General features: G+C 43.6%; 1 protein-coding gene across 2 annotated transcripts in view; it reads left to right on the top strand.

Moving 5' to 3' along the window:
- The first annotated feature begins 7,595 nt into the window (after positions 1 to 7,595).
- The window catches only part of phactr4b (phosphatase and actin regulator 4b), a 188,259-nt gene continuing 182,993 nt past the window's right edge, over positions 7,596 to 12,861 (top strand). Inside the window, exon 1 of one of the 2 annotated variants that reach the window (XM_041212742.1) lies at positions 7,596 to 7,698. The gene's annotated coding sequence lies outside the window, so the exon portion shown is untranslated. The remainder of the gene's footprint in view (positions 7,699 to 12,861) is intronic. The other variant, XM_041212743.1, reaches the window with a different exon arrangement.

Here is a 12,861-nt window from a genome sequence, read left to right as displayed (position 1 = left end):
CTTATGAGAAATATCAGACCAGATGACATCCCTCATACCCCTATATAAAATTGGTCTTCAGGTATTTAGCTAACTCTCTATCGAATTTGCTTATTTCATGACCTCCTACAGTCTCACTTGATGGTCTGCTCCATATATTCACTCCCTGACAGATAAAGTAATTATATTTAAACTGTGTATTCATCCCTGCTCTTCTAAGTTTGAGGCTGTGCTCTCCTGTAGCGTCCATGACCATGTTTATGATGTTTATCTTTATAGTGTTCAAAATTATGGGGGTTTTTGGTAGCATAAATAAGGAGAAACTATTTCCTCTGACAGAGGAGATATTTTTGGAATAATTGTCAAAAGAACCAGAGAGTAAATGAGGAGATTTTTTTTCACTCGGCAATTGTTATGATCTGGAACTTAATGCCTTAAATTAATTCAACAGTAACTTTAAAAAGGAAATTGACATATGCATAAAGGGGAAAAATGTGCAGGGCTATGGGGGAAAAATGAGGGGAGTGGGACTAATAGGATGGCTCTTTCAAAGAGTCAGCACAGGCACGATGAGCCAAATGGCCTCTTCCTGGGGTATATGTTATTTAGGTAAACATAGCAGTTACTTTGCAGTTTATTGCATTTATGTAACGTCATGTCAAAATACCACCAAGTGTTTCCAACAGTGAAATATATGTTAAATTGCAATGAATGTTGTGGAGATAGACACCACGACCATTCTGCATCACAAAAGGCCAGAAACAATCATGAAAAATTAACTCCTATTTAGGACGATATTAATGAGCTGTAATTTTGACAGCTTTCACTAGTATACTTTGTACTTGTATTGCTGGAGTGCATCTGTGATTTTTTTGGAACATTTGAAGTTACTCAGTACCTAGGCAACTAATACAACAAACAACCTCAAGCCTGCTTTACGAGTGGGTGGAGAATTCATGTTTGAGGTAACTTAGCACACTCGAGAATGTGAGCTAAATATAGCCTCGTATTTGATTTTGTTTCTTTGCTCTGTTGGCACTTCAACAAACTTGGCAAAATTTATTAACGTCACCTAACTAGCACCTTCTGATTAATCGTGGCTTTTCTTCTTCAACCTTGATAGGTGTCCTGTCTAGTGGCCCACATCCTTTATTTAGGTGCTTCACTAACAATAAACCTTCCGCTACAGTTACTGTCAAATAAAAGTTCACTTGTCCCCCTTTTAATACAAAGTAGGCAGCTTCTAGAATCTGCTGCCTGCTCAAAGCTCATTCGTCAGTAATTAGCATGATCCCATTTGTGATGACATAATTCAACTGGGCCAAACTTGAGTTTCCCTTGCTAATACACACACACACACACACACACACTCATAATTAGACACTCTCACTCACATTGATACATACTCACACACAACCATGCAAAAACATAAACAAACACACATACACCATGTCAGCACAAAACTATATTTCCATATTTTTCTCTCATTCACTGATCAGACTTAAAGAACAACTTGACAAAGAGTATGATAGCTCAGTTGTTACATATATTACAGGCTGTGCATCAAGCCTTTAGAGTTACATGCTTTCCTTGTGCCCCACTGCCACCTCCTCCACTCCCACAAAGGAAGTGAAGTCAGCAGGAGGCAATGGAGAGAAAGTGGTCTTTTGTAGAGGAAAGACGCACCCCACAAACGTTTACACAGGGCTCCTTAGATGAAAACTTTCATGTGGGTGCTGATCTGCTGAAGCACTGCTCAGTTGTGCTGAACACATTATGGGGTTTGTCTCTAACTTCAACACAGATAGTCCCTGTCAGGCTTTTGGATTTTTGCCTAATTGGTCCGAGAGGAATTTCAGATTAATTTACACTAAGATTATGCTATTAAACTAAATCTAGCTAACAAGGATGTAATTACCCTGCTTCTGAGAATGTGCATTATAATCCCAACAACATTTTGGGGAAATAGTATTTCTCGCATACCACATCAGTTTGGGACTGTGAAGGTTGTTGACACATTACGAGGAGGATATTAGTTGAAATTAAAGAATAACCTTTCAACGTGGAGGTCTGTGTATGGTCTTAGCTGAACAGATCATACAGGTGCAATGTGAAAGGTTTCTGATTCAAGACAAGAGACCTGAATTGTCATTCAACTGGCTGATGCCCAGGCATCCAGAACAGGGGTTGGGGGTCAGAAGTCAAGGGTTTGGTTTTCTGTCTATTTGGAACACAGGGCAGTCTGCAAGGTGTACTGAGGGAAAGGGCACATGGTGTCCACTGATGCACTTGAGGCTTTCTACAACTGGTGGGCACCAGAGGAACTGGAGTGCATAGTACATGGAACAGCATTATGCTTTAATTTATAAGTTTCCTTTGGAATTTACTTAATAATTTGGAGTTCACTACCTGTGCCCCTTTAGAAAAGGGGGCACTTTTGTTTTAATTGATGCAGTCACTCAAATTAACAGCAGGACATCCTGCAAAATCTGAAAAGAGAACCAGACAGTGGAGAAGAATTCGCTGCCTAAGGTGCAGCTATATGACCACACACAAAATTATGTTACTGTGTCCAGCAGAACATGCTGAAAACTATTTTAAAAAGTATTAATAGAATAGAATGTTTAAGGGAATAGAAATTGAACTAGAAATAAATGTCTTTGTGATGTAATGACATGCAACCCAGGTCATTCGCTTCCATTCATTTAGCTGGGCTCATTTCCTTTATCACTGGATCATATTGCCATGTTTTCATTTTTACCAGGACTGAATCTTGTTCAGCAGCTTCATTTGGGCAATAGTCCAAGGTCTGAAGTTCCTGCAACACTCTGACACCAAGTCAACACACTAAACTCCTTTGTTGCCTGGATACGCTTGGAGACAAGATCAAAGGTTCCCTGCTGTTAGGTCTTCATGTAACCTCCCACTCTTATCAGAATAGCAATTATATGAAATTCATGACTAAAGGAATATAAATTGCAAAACAGTTATGATTTTAGGCTAGGGAGATGTTGGAGGAGACCAGAGGAAGGCTTGGTGGATATAATGGGCAGAAGCGGTAATGGAAGAATGGGAAAGGTTGCTCTTTTGCAAGGCTCCATTAGAGTAGAGATCAGACCCGAGTTACCACAGCATCAACCTCAGATAATCTACAAGGTCCTTAAAAGGTCTTTAGATTCTGATTGACATAGGAGCCAAGCACATTGTGCAGTGCAATACTTGACTTAATCCAAAGAAAATTAAAATGGCTCTGGTACAGCTCCCTGTCATGGCTCTATTTGTAAAAGGCAACATGACCCCATCGATATGAAACAGGTTTCCCCCAGATTTGATTTTCTATATGTGAAGAGTTAGCTGACCCTCATATTAACATTAAAAAGACCAAAAACCACCCATTACTTAAATTCCAGGATTGGGACATTGGACCACAGGATCAAACCAATAAAAAACAAATTTAGGACTGATATCAGAAGCTGATAACAGATCTAGAGAAAGTAATGGAGATGAAAACACTGCACTCATTTAATAATCAGTTAGATAAATGCAAGTAAAAGCAAAATGTGCAGGGCTATGGGGAAAGAACAGGGGAGTGGGATTAATTGGATCATTCTTTCAAAGAGCTGTATGAGCTCCTTCTGCACTGCATGATTACATGAATTGGATGCTTTGCAGTGGAGGAAACTAGGTCCTTTTTGGATAAATGAAACAAGAAGGGCCAAATGGCCATCCTCTTCCATAATTATCTAGTTATATAGTCAAAATGGTTGCCTCACCAGAAAAAATGTAACTGTATCTTGAACAGTGACTACACTAAATAAGTATTTCATTGGTGGTAAAGAAAGACTTGCATTGATATAGCACCTTTCATGCCCACCCCAAAGCATTTTACAGTCTATGAAATATGTTTGAAGTGCAGCCAATGTTGTAATGTAGGAAGCAGCAGCCAAATTGTGCACAGCAAGAAAGCAAACCAGCAATGATCAGATAATCTGTTTTTGTGATGTTCATTGAGGGATAATACCAGTACTCTTTGAAATAGTGTCATAGGAGCTTTTAGATCCACCTGAGAAGGCTGACAGGGCCTTAGCATAATGTCTTATCTGACGGAAAGACAGCATCTCCAATAGTGCGGTACTTCTTCAGTACTGCACTGAAGTGTCAGCTTAGATTTCTGTGCTCAAGTTTCTAGAGTGTGATCTGAACACCCCCCCACCAACCTCCTGACTCAGAAGTGGAGAGTTCAACTAACTGAGCTGACACCTGAGACATCATTAGGCTATGAAAGGAGTTACGTGAATGCAAGTTTTGTCCAATTCTAGGCATTGCACTTTAGGAAGGATGTGAAGGCATTAGAAAAGGTTTAGAAGTGATTCACAAGAATGGTTCCAGGGATGAGGAACTTCAGTTGCATGGAAAGATTGAGAAGTTCAGACTGTTTTCCTTGGAGAAAAGAAAGTTGAGAGAAGATTTGACATGTTCAAAATCATGAGGTATCTATACAGAGTGGATAGGGAGAAACTGTTCCTACTGGTGGAAGAATTGAGAACCAGAGGGCACAGATTAAAGGTAATTGGCAGAAGAAGCAATGGCGACGTGAGGAAATCTTTTTCACACAGTGAGTGGTTAGGATCTGGAATGCACTGCCTGAGAAACTGGTGGAGGCAGGTTCAATCGAGCTTTCAAAAGGAAATTTGACCATTATCTGAAAAGGAAAAAAATTGGGACCATGGCGAAATGACAGGGGAGTGGCATGAGGTGAATTGTTCCTTTGGAGAGCTAGTACAGACACAATGGGCTGAATAGTCTCATTCTGTGTGGCACATTACAATTTTCTTATAAGAACTAAGAGCAGCAGTAGGCAATTCAGTCCCTCCAATTTCCCACCCTCTCCCCATAACCTTTCAACCCATTACTAATTAAAAATCTGTCTATCTCCTCCTTAAATTTATTCAGCGTCCTAGCATCCATGCACTCTGAGGTAGTGAATTCCACAGATTCACTATCCTTTGACAAAAGTAATTCCTCCTCATCTCTGATTTAAATCTACCACCCCTTAACCTAAAACTATGGCCTCCCATTCCTAGAATGCCCTACAAGGGGAAACATCTGCTCCACATGCACTTTGTCTATCCCCTTTAGCATCTCATATACCTCAATTAGATCTCCTCTCATCCTTCTAAACTCTAGCGAGTATAGGCCTAAACTGCTCAATCTCTCCTCATAATACAAGCCCCGCATCTCTGGAATAAATCTAGTGAACCTCCTCTGAACCGCCTCCAATGCAACTACATCCTTCCTCAAGTAAGGGGACCAAAACTGTACACAGTATTCCAGGTGCAGTCTCACCAATGCCTTGTACAGTTGCAACAGCGCTTCCCCAATAAATGCCAAAATTCCATTTGCCTTCCTTATTACCTGGTGTACCTGCATTCTAGCTTTCAGCGATTCATGCACATGGACACCCAGATCCCTCTGCACTGAAGCATTCTGAAGCTTCTCTCCATTTAAATAATAAGTCACCTTTTTATTCTTCTGACCAAAATGGATAACCTCACACTTATCCACGTTAAACTCCATCTGCCAAATTTTGGCCCATTCACCTAACCTGTCCATATCCATTTGTAAATTTCTTATTTCTTCATTGCAACTTAATTCCCCACCTATTTTGGTGTCATCTGCAAATATAGCTATAGTACCTTCTATCCCTGAATCCAAGTCATTAATATAGATTGTAAATAGTTGGGGCCCAAGGATTGAACCCTGTGGCACCCCACTAGTTACAGCTTGCCATCCAGAAAAAGACCCATTTATCCCGACTCTCTGCTTTCTGTTGGTTAGCCAATCCTCTATCCAAACTAATATATTACCCCTAACCCTGTGTCATCTTATCTTGTGTATTAATCTTTTGTGCGGCAACTTATCAAAGGCCTTCTGGAAGTCTAGATATACTACACCTACAGGATCCCCATTATCCACTTTGCTTGTCACATCTTCAAAGAACTCTAGCAAATTGGTCAAACACAATTTTCTCTTCATAAGGCCATGCTGACTCTGATGGATTGCATTTGACTTTCCAAATACCCCATTACTACTTCCTTAATAATGGGTTCCAACAATTTCCCAGTGACGGACGTTAAACTAACTGGACTACAGTTTCCTACTTTCTGCCTCCCCACCTTTTTGAATAAGGGTGTTTTATTAGCATTTTTCCAATCCACTGGAACCTTTCCAGAGTCCAGGGAATTTTGGAATATTATAGCTGATGCATTATTCTGAAGATCTTTTTTGAACCCAAAACAAAAACAGAAAATGCAGGAAAAACTCAGCAGGTCTGGCAGCATCTGTGAAGAGAGGAAAACAAAGTTAATGTTTTGAGATCTTAATGGTTCTTAAGAGGTCATACAGACTCGAAACGTTAACTCTGTTTTCCTCTCCTCAGATGCTGACAGGCCTGATGAGTTTTTCCAGCATTTTCTGTTTTTGTTTCAGGTTTCCAGCATCCGCAGTATTTTAATATAAAAGCAAAATACTGCAGAATCTGGAAATCTGAAACAAAAACAAAAATAGCTGGACTCAGCAGGTCTGACAGCATCTGCGGAGAGGAAAACAGTAAATGTTTCTAGTCTGTATGAGTCCTCATCATAAATAAAGAAATATAGAAATGTAGTGAAATATAAGCTGGGGTTGAGGGGGGTGGGACAGGTAGAGCTGGATAGGGGGCCAGTGCTAGGTGGAGGCAAAGAAGAGATTGCCAAAGATGTCATAGACAAAAGGACAAAGGGGTGTTGACGGTGGTGATATTATCTAAGGAATGTGCTAATGGTGACATTAAGGGTAGAAGCAGGACAAGCAAGTAACAGATGGCCCTAGTGAGGGTAGGGTTGGGGGGAAGGGATCAAAATGGGCTAAAAGGTGATAGATCGAAATAAATTTAAAAATAGGTGGGAAAAGAAAAATTATTTAAAAAATTATAAATTATTGGAAAAAGAGGGATCAGAAAGGGGGTGGGGATGGAGGCGAGAGTTCATGATCTGAAGTTGTTGAACTCAAAGTTGAGTCCGGAAGGCTGTGAAGTGCCTAGTCTGAAGATGAGGTGCTGTTCCTCCAGTTTGCGTTGAGCTTCACTGGAACAATGCAGCAGGCCAAGGACAGACATGTAGGCATGAGAGCAGGGTGGAGTCTTGAAATGGCAAGCGACAGGGAGGTCTGGGTCATGCTTGCGGACAGACCGAAGGTGTTCCGCAATGCGGTCACCCAGTCTGCGTAGTATTTTGCTTTTTTAAACCCAAGACTCTTTTATAATTGTACCTTCAGTCGAGTTTGGCTTAATAACAGCAATATCAGCCTTCCACGGTCATCGGAGAAAGAGATAATTTTGTGGAAGTTTTAGTGTCCCCCTTGGCATTTTATTGGCACAACTATTTTGTGAATCACAAATTGACTATTTTATTTCTTCCCCTGCCCTCCCGCACGGAATTCCAGCTTCCAAATGGAGGGAAGGATCAGGAGGTGGAGGCTGGGGCGCTTTTCATGCTGGGAGTTGTAGTTCTCTCGGGCTCGGTCTGCGCAGGTGCGCTGGACAAGGGATGCGGCTGACTACAGTTCCCAGGAGCCCGCAGCGGGCTGCTTTCCCCGCTTCCGGGCTGAGGTGAGGCAGTCCGAGCAGCCGGGAGCTGAACCCGAATTTCTGCAGCCGGAGGCACGGCTACGGTTCAACAGGTACCCGCGAGGCGCTGTGGAAGGAGAGTGAGGGCTTGGAGTTCAGGAGACTCGGGGAAGGGGAGATATAGAGGGGACTCAGTGTGAGGAGCTTGGGAGAGGGGGCTTGTAGAGGGCCCCAAGGGTGGAGAGAGGTAGAGGGCACCAGGGTTTGGTGGGAATGGGTAGAGGGAGAGTGGGTAGAGGGCACCAGCGTTGGGGGGATTGAGTGGGTAGAGGGCAGCAGGGTTGGGGGGGATTGAGTGGGTAGAGGGCAGCAGGGTTGGGGGGTTGAGTGGGTATAGGGCACCAGGGTTTGGTGGGAATGGGTAGAGGGAGAGTGGGTAGAAGGCACCAACGTTGGGGGGATTGAGTGGGTAGAGGGCAGCAGGGTTGGGGGGGGTTGAGTGGGTATAGGGCACCAGGGTTTGGGAGGAGTTGAGTGAGTAGAGGGCACCAGGGTTGGGGGGGGGGGGGTTGAGTGGGTAGAGGGCACTAGGGTTGGGGGGGTTGAGTGGGTAGAGGGAACCAGGGTTGGGGAGTTTGAATGGGTAGAGAGCACCAGGGTTTGGGGGGGGGGGGGTTGAGTGGGTAGAGGGCACCAGGGTTTGGGGGTGGGGGGGTTGAGTGGGTAGAGGGCACCAGGGTTTGGGGGGGGTTGAGTGGGTAGAGGGCACCAAGGTTTGGGGGGGTTGAGTGGGTAGAGGGCACCAGGGTTTGGGGGGTTGAGTGGGTAGAGGGCACCAGGGTTTGGGAGAGGTTGAGTGGGTAGAGGGCATCAGGGTTTGGGGGGTGTTGAATGGGTAGAGGGCATCAGGGTTTGGGGGGTGTTGAGTGGGTAGAGGGCATCAGGGTTTGGGGGGTGTTGAGTGGTTAGAGGGCACCAGGGTTGGGGGAGAGAGTGGGTAGAGGGCACCCAGGGGTGGGGTGGGTGAGTCGGTAGAGGATACCCAGGAGTAGGGATTGGGAGGGGGAGTGGGTAGAGGACATTCAGGGGTGGCAGGGGAGGGAGTGGGTAGAGGACACCCAGGGTTTGTTGCCGGCGGTGGGGGGGAGAGTGAGGTACCTGGAGGTGGTGAGGAGCAGGGGTCCCGGTGACTGAGAGGCAGGTATCAGGTGTCTGTGCTTAATTACACAGATATATGAAAACCAGAGAAGTAGCAGCTCCAGTTAAACAAGGCAACTGGAGACTCAGATATCTGTGGCAGCCATTGATCTGTCTCGACAGCTAGATACCAGCAAGCAGTGTTGGTAGGGCTGGAGGGTGATGGAATTGGCATAACAAGTTTTTGTCAGTTTGCTTTTAAAATATGATGTATCTTGTTGTAAAAAGCAAATGTATTTAAATGAGTCAGAAACAAGTCTCGCTTTTCTCAATTCTCTCCTCTTAACAATTCTGTGACGTTCACAGCCCTGGGAATTGCACAGCTGGACTCAGCGAATGGAACCAATACTCTTTAATCATTCAGGGGATGTGGGCATTGCTGGAAAGGTCAGCATTTGTTGCCCGCCCCTAATTGCTCTCAAGAAGGCAGTGGTGCGCTACTTTCTTGGATCACTGTAGTCATATGGTTAGGTACACACACAGTGCTGTTAGAGTTCCAGGATTTTGACCCAGCAACATTGAAGGAACAGCGATATAGTTCCTTTTGGATGATTTGTGACTTGGAGGGGAACTGATGCTTCCATGCATCTGCTACCTTGTCCTTCTAGGTCCTTCTGGGCCACAGGTTTGGATGCTATCGAAGTAGCCTTGGTAAGTGGCAGGGGGTCAAGAGCTTCATTTACCTGAAGGAAACTGGCATTGAGTTGCTGAAGTCCAGCCATGAGGTGTTGGGCACTAGAGGCCACTCTGAAGGCAGCCACAAAATATCAAGACACCCAGGCTCAAGGCACGTAGAGAAATACATTTGGGTAAGGAAAAAGGGAGAAATTGAAGGCAAAGCCAAGAAGAAGGGCGGAGACTGCAACCAGAAGAGCTGGCTCTGGGGGCAACCAGCAATAGTGGCCCCCAACACTTTGCAGGGAAAGTTTTAGTGCCAAGGGAGTTGAACATGATTATAGCTGGAGGAATTACTCAGTCGTGGGGAGGGTGGGTTGGGAGATGGGTTGTGGAGGAGATTAGGTGTAGAATGGGGATGGTGGGGTTATGGTAAACTTAGCATCAGGGTATGAGAGGTCAGGTGAAGGAATCCTGATACTTGGCTGTGGGAATTGGGCATCAGACAGCTTGAGAACCAGTGCCAGTGGCAGCTACCTACAATACTTCAATTCCAAGTTATTCTTGAAAGTATATATATTTAACATTTCTGTAAGGAAGTAAGTGGCATGAAACTCCTTCCTGGCATTTGGAGGTTGGGACCCTTTCAAATTCCAGTTAGCAGATCAAATGTGAATGAACCCCTGAAGGGAGGGAGGTTCCTTAAATTCAGCTGAATTTTCATATTGGAACATTTTTTAGTGAAATTCAAGATTTTAATCTGAGTTACCTATTCCAGCTTGTGTGTATGCCATCCTGCTATACTTTACACAATTTTTGGCTTATAATTTAGACATAGATATCATGTAAACAAAAGCTTGACATGGCTACATAACGTAATTATGTTCAAGGATTTGTAATCCAGAGGCCTGGATTATGAATTCAGAGACCTGAGTTCAAATCCCACCATGGCAGATAGTGAATTAAGTTCAGTTAATTAAATAAATCCGGAATTAAAAAGCTAGCACCAGCAATGGTGACTACAAAGCTGTTGGATTTTTGTCAAAACCCATCTGATTCACTGATGTCTCTTAGGGAAGGAAATCTTCTGTCCTTAGCTGGTCTGACTCCAGAGCCACATCAATGTGGTTGCATCTTAACTGTCCTGTGAAATTGCCTAGCAAGCTTCAAAGGCAGCTTTCATCATCTCAAGGGCAATTAGAGATGGGCAGTAAATGCTGGTCTTGCCTGCGACACCTGCACCCTAGGAATGGATAAACACACCTGTACAGCCCAGAGGGTGAGCCTGCTTAAAATATGCGCGCTTAATGTGCTCTGGCTGTTTGTAGTCAGGCCTGACTGAGAACCTGATTATAAAGTGTCCACATTACTTCAGTTTTGCTTCAATAATATTTCTCCTTGGATCTTAACATAATTCAGGCAGTAAATCTTGCTATTAGCTTGAAGGAACGATCTGATTGTGAGCGAAGGTGCAGTTACCCGTCACGGCCTCTGCCTTGCAGCAGCGTAACCATGGCAAGTGTGGCTTGTGGAATCCTTGAAGATCATTGGCAAAAGCACCAGCGAGACGAGATTGGAGAATTTTTTATGCAGCGAGTTATGATCTGAAATGCAGTGCCTGAAAGGGTTGCGGGAGCAGATACGAAAGTGACTTTCAAAAGGATAAATCCTTGAAAATGATAAAGGAAGTTTGCTCGGCCATGGGAAAAGAACCGGGGACTAATTGGATAGTTCTTGAAAAGAGCTAGTACATGCATGATGGGCTGAATGGCTGCCTCCTGTGTTATAAGATTCTGTGGTTTTGTTGGTTTCCTTTGGAGTGGGCCATCCTGCTGACATCGGAATAGCGTGCACATGAAACCTGGCTTCAGTGTTGAGATAAATCCAACTTGTTGAGTAATAGAGTAAATTGGGTCAGTATGATCACTGCGCTTTCAAAGACAGGCCAATCACGCACCATGTTTGCTGATAACATCAAGATGTTGATTGTTCACTGTTCAAGGTTCATATTAACTTTGCTTAATTAGCATGTTTAGTTTTTAAATGAATCGTTGTGAGAAGCCTGATTCAGCCTGTCTTAAATTGTCACTGGTCTTTAATCTAAAAGAAATATAATGATGCTGAAGTGTTGGGCCAGGAGAGCAGTGTTTCAGTGATGATTTGAGTTCTCTAAGTGCAATCCTGCTTCCCATTGTAGATTCAGCAGTGCTGTCAGGCCCCAGTTGAGAGGGCTGTTGGGATGTTCCATGCCTCTCTGTGAGCTGCTCTGGGAACCGAGGAAATGTTTGGTCCCAGATGCTGTCGGACACACGTACTTCAGCACTTTTACACCTTCATGCGTTTTATCTTGTTCCTCCTCTTCTAATGAATTCGTAATGAGCTGAAGTTAGAACAGAAGGTGTGTATTCCGGGAGTGTATAATGTCTGTGTGATCGATGGGGATCAAGGTTTAAAAGTAGGCTTTGTAGCAGAAAGACATGCTATATCTGAGTGATTACTAGAATGGTTCCTTTGACCTGCCTGTAGAGTTGATGGTATGTTGATTGGCTGAGTGGTTTGGTTGCCCACTCACAGCTTTAATCTAACTTGATGTTTGCTCCTTTTCTAAATGTTCTCATCACAGTTTGGTGTAGTTTCAAACCAAATAGTTCAGAGTCTATGTACAAAGTTCTATTTTTTTTTTGGCCTAGTTGTCTCATCTGGTCTGTCTTTCAACAGTGCTAATTTATGTTGAGGCACAGTTTTACAAGTATTGACCACACTTCGATATGTCACCAAAGGGTCACTGTTCATGTGTGGGCTCAGCCACTGTGTGTTGGCCTTTCTTCAATTGCTAGCTCTTGCCTCTGAGTCAGAAGTTTGTGGGTTTAAGACCCACTCCAGAGCACAAAATTTAGGCTGACACTCCGTGTATTTCTGAGATTGCTGCATTGTCAGAGGTGTCGTTATTCAGCTGAGCAATTGAATGGAGGCCCTGTCGGTCCCCTCAGATGAATGTAAAAGGTTCCATGGCACCACTTGGAAGAAGAGCCCGGGAGTTCTCCAATGTTCTAGACAATATTTATCCCTTAATCAACATCACAACAGATGACAGTATTTGGTCAATATTACATTGCAGCTTGTTCACATTGGCTGTTGTGTTTCTTATGGTACAACAAGGACCACACTACATTGACTGTAAAGAGCTTTAAGATGTCCTGAATTCATATAATGCACTCTTTAACTGCAAGTACTTCAGAGGTATGATGAGAATGTTTTATGTGCAAGTTGTCATGATTTGGAATGCACTCCCTAATAAGCTGGTGGAAGCAGATTCAATGGTAACTTTTAGAAGGGAATTGACTTTATACTTGAAGGGAAAATATTTACAGCGTTGTGAGGAAAAGAGCAGGAGCAAATTGGAGAGTTGGGAGTGCCAGCATGGACTGAATGGCCTCCTGTGTTGTATGCTTCTTTATATCACA

This window comes from Carcharodon carcharias, chromosome 19, assembly GCF_017639515.1.
Source record: "Carcharodon carcharias isolate sCarCar2 chromosome 19, sCarCar2.pri, whole genome shotgun sequence".
NCBI lineage: Eukaryota > Metazoa > Chordata > Chondrichthyes > Lamniformes > Lamnidae > Carcharodon > Carcharodon carcharias.
This window is presented reverse-complemented; position numbering and strand designations above follow the sequence as displayed.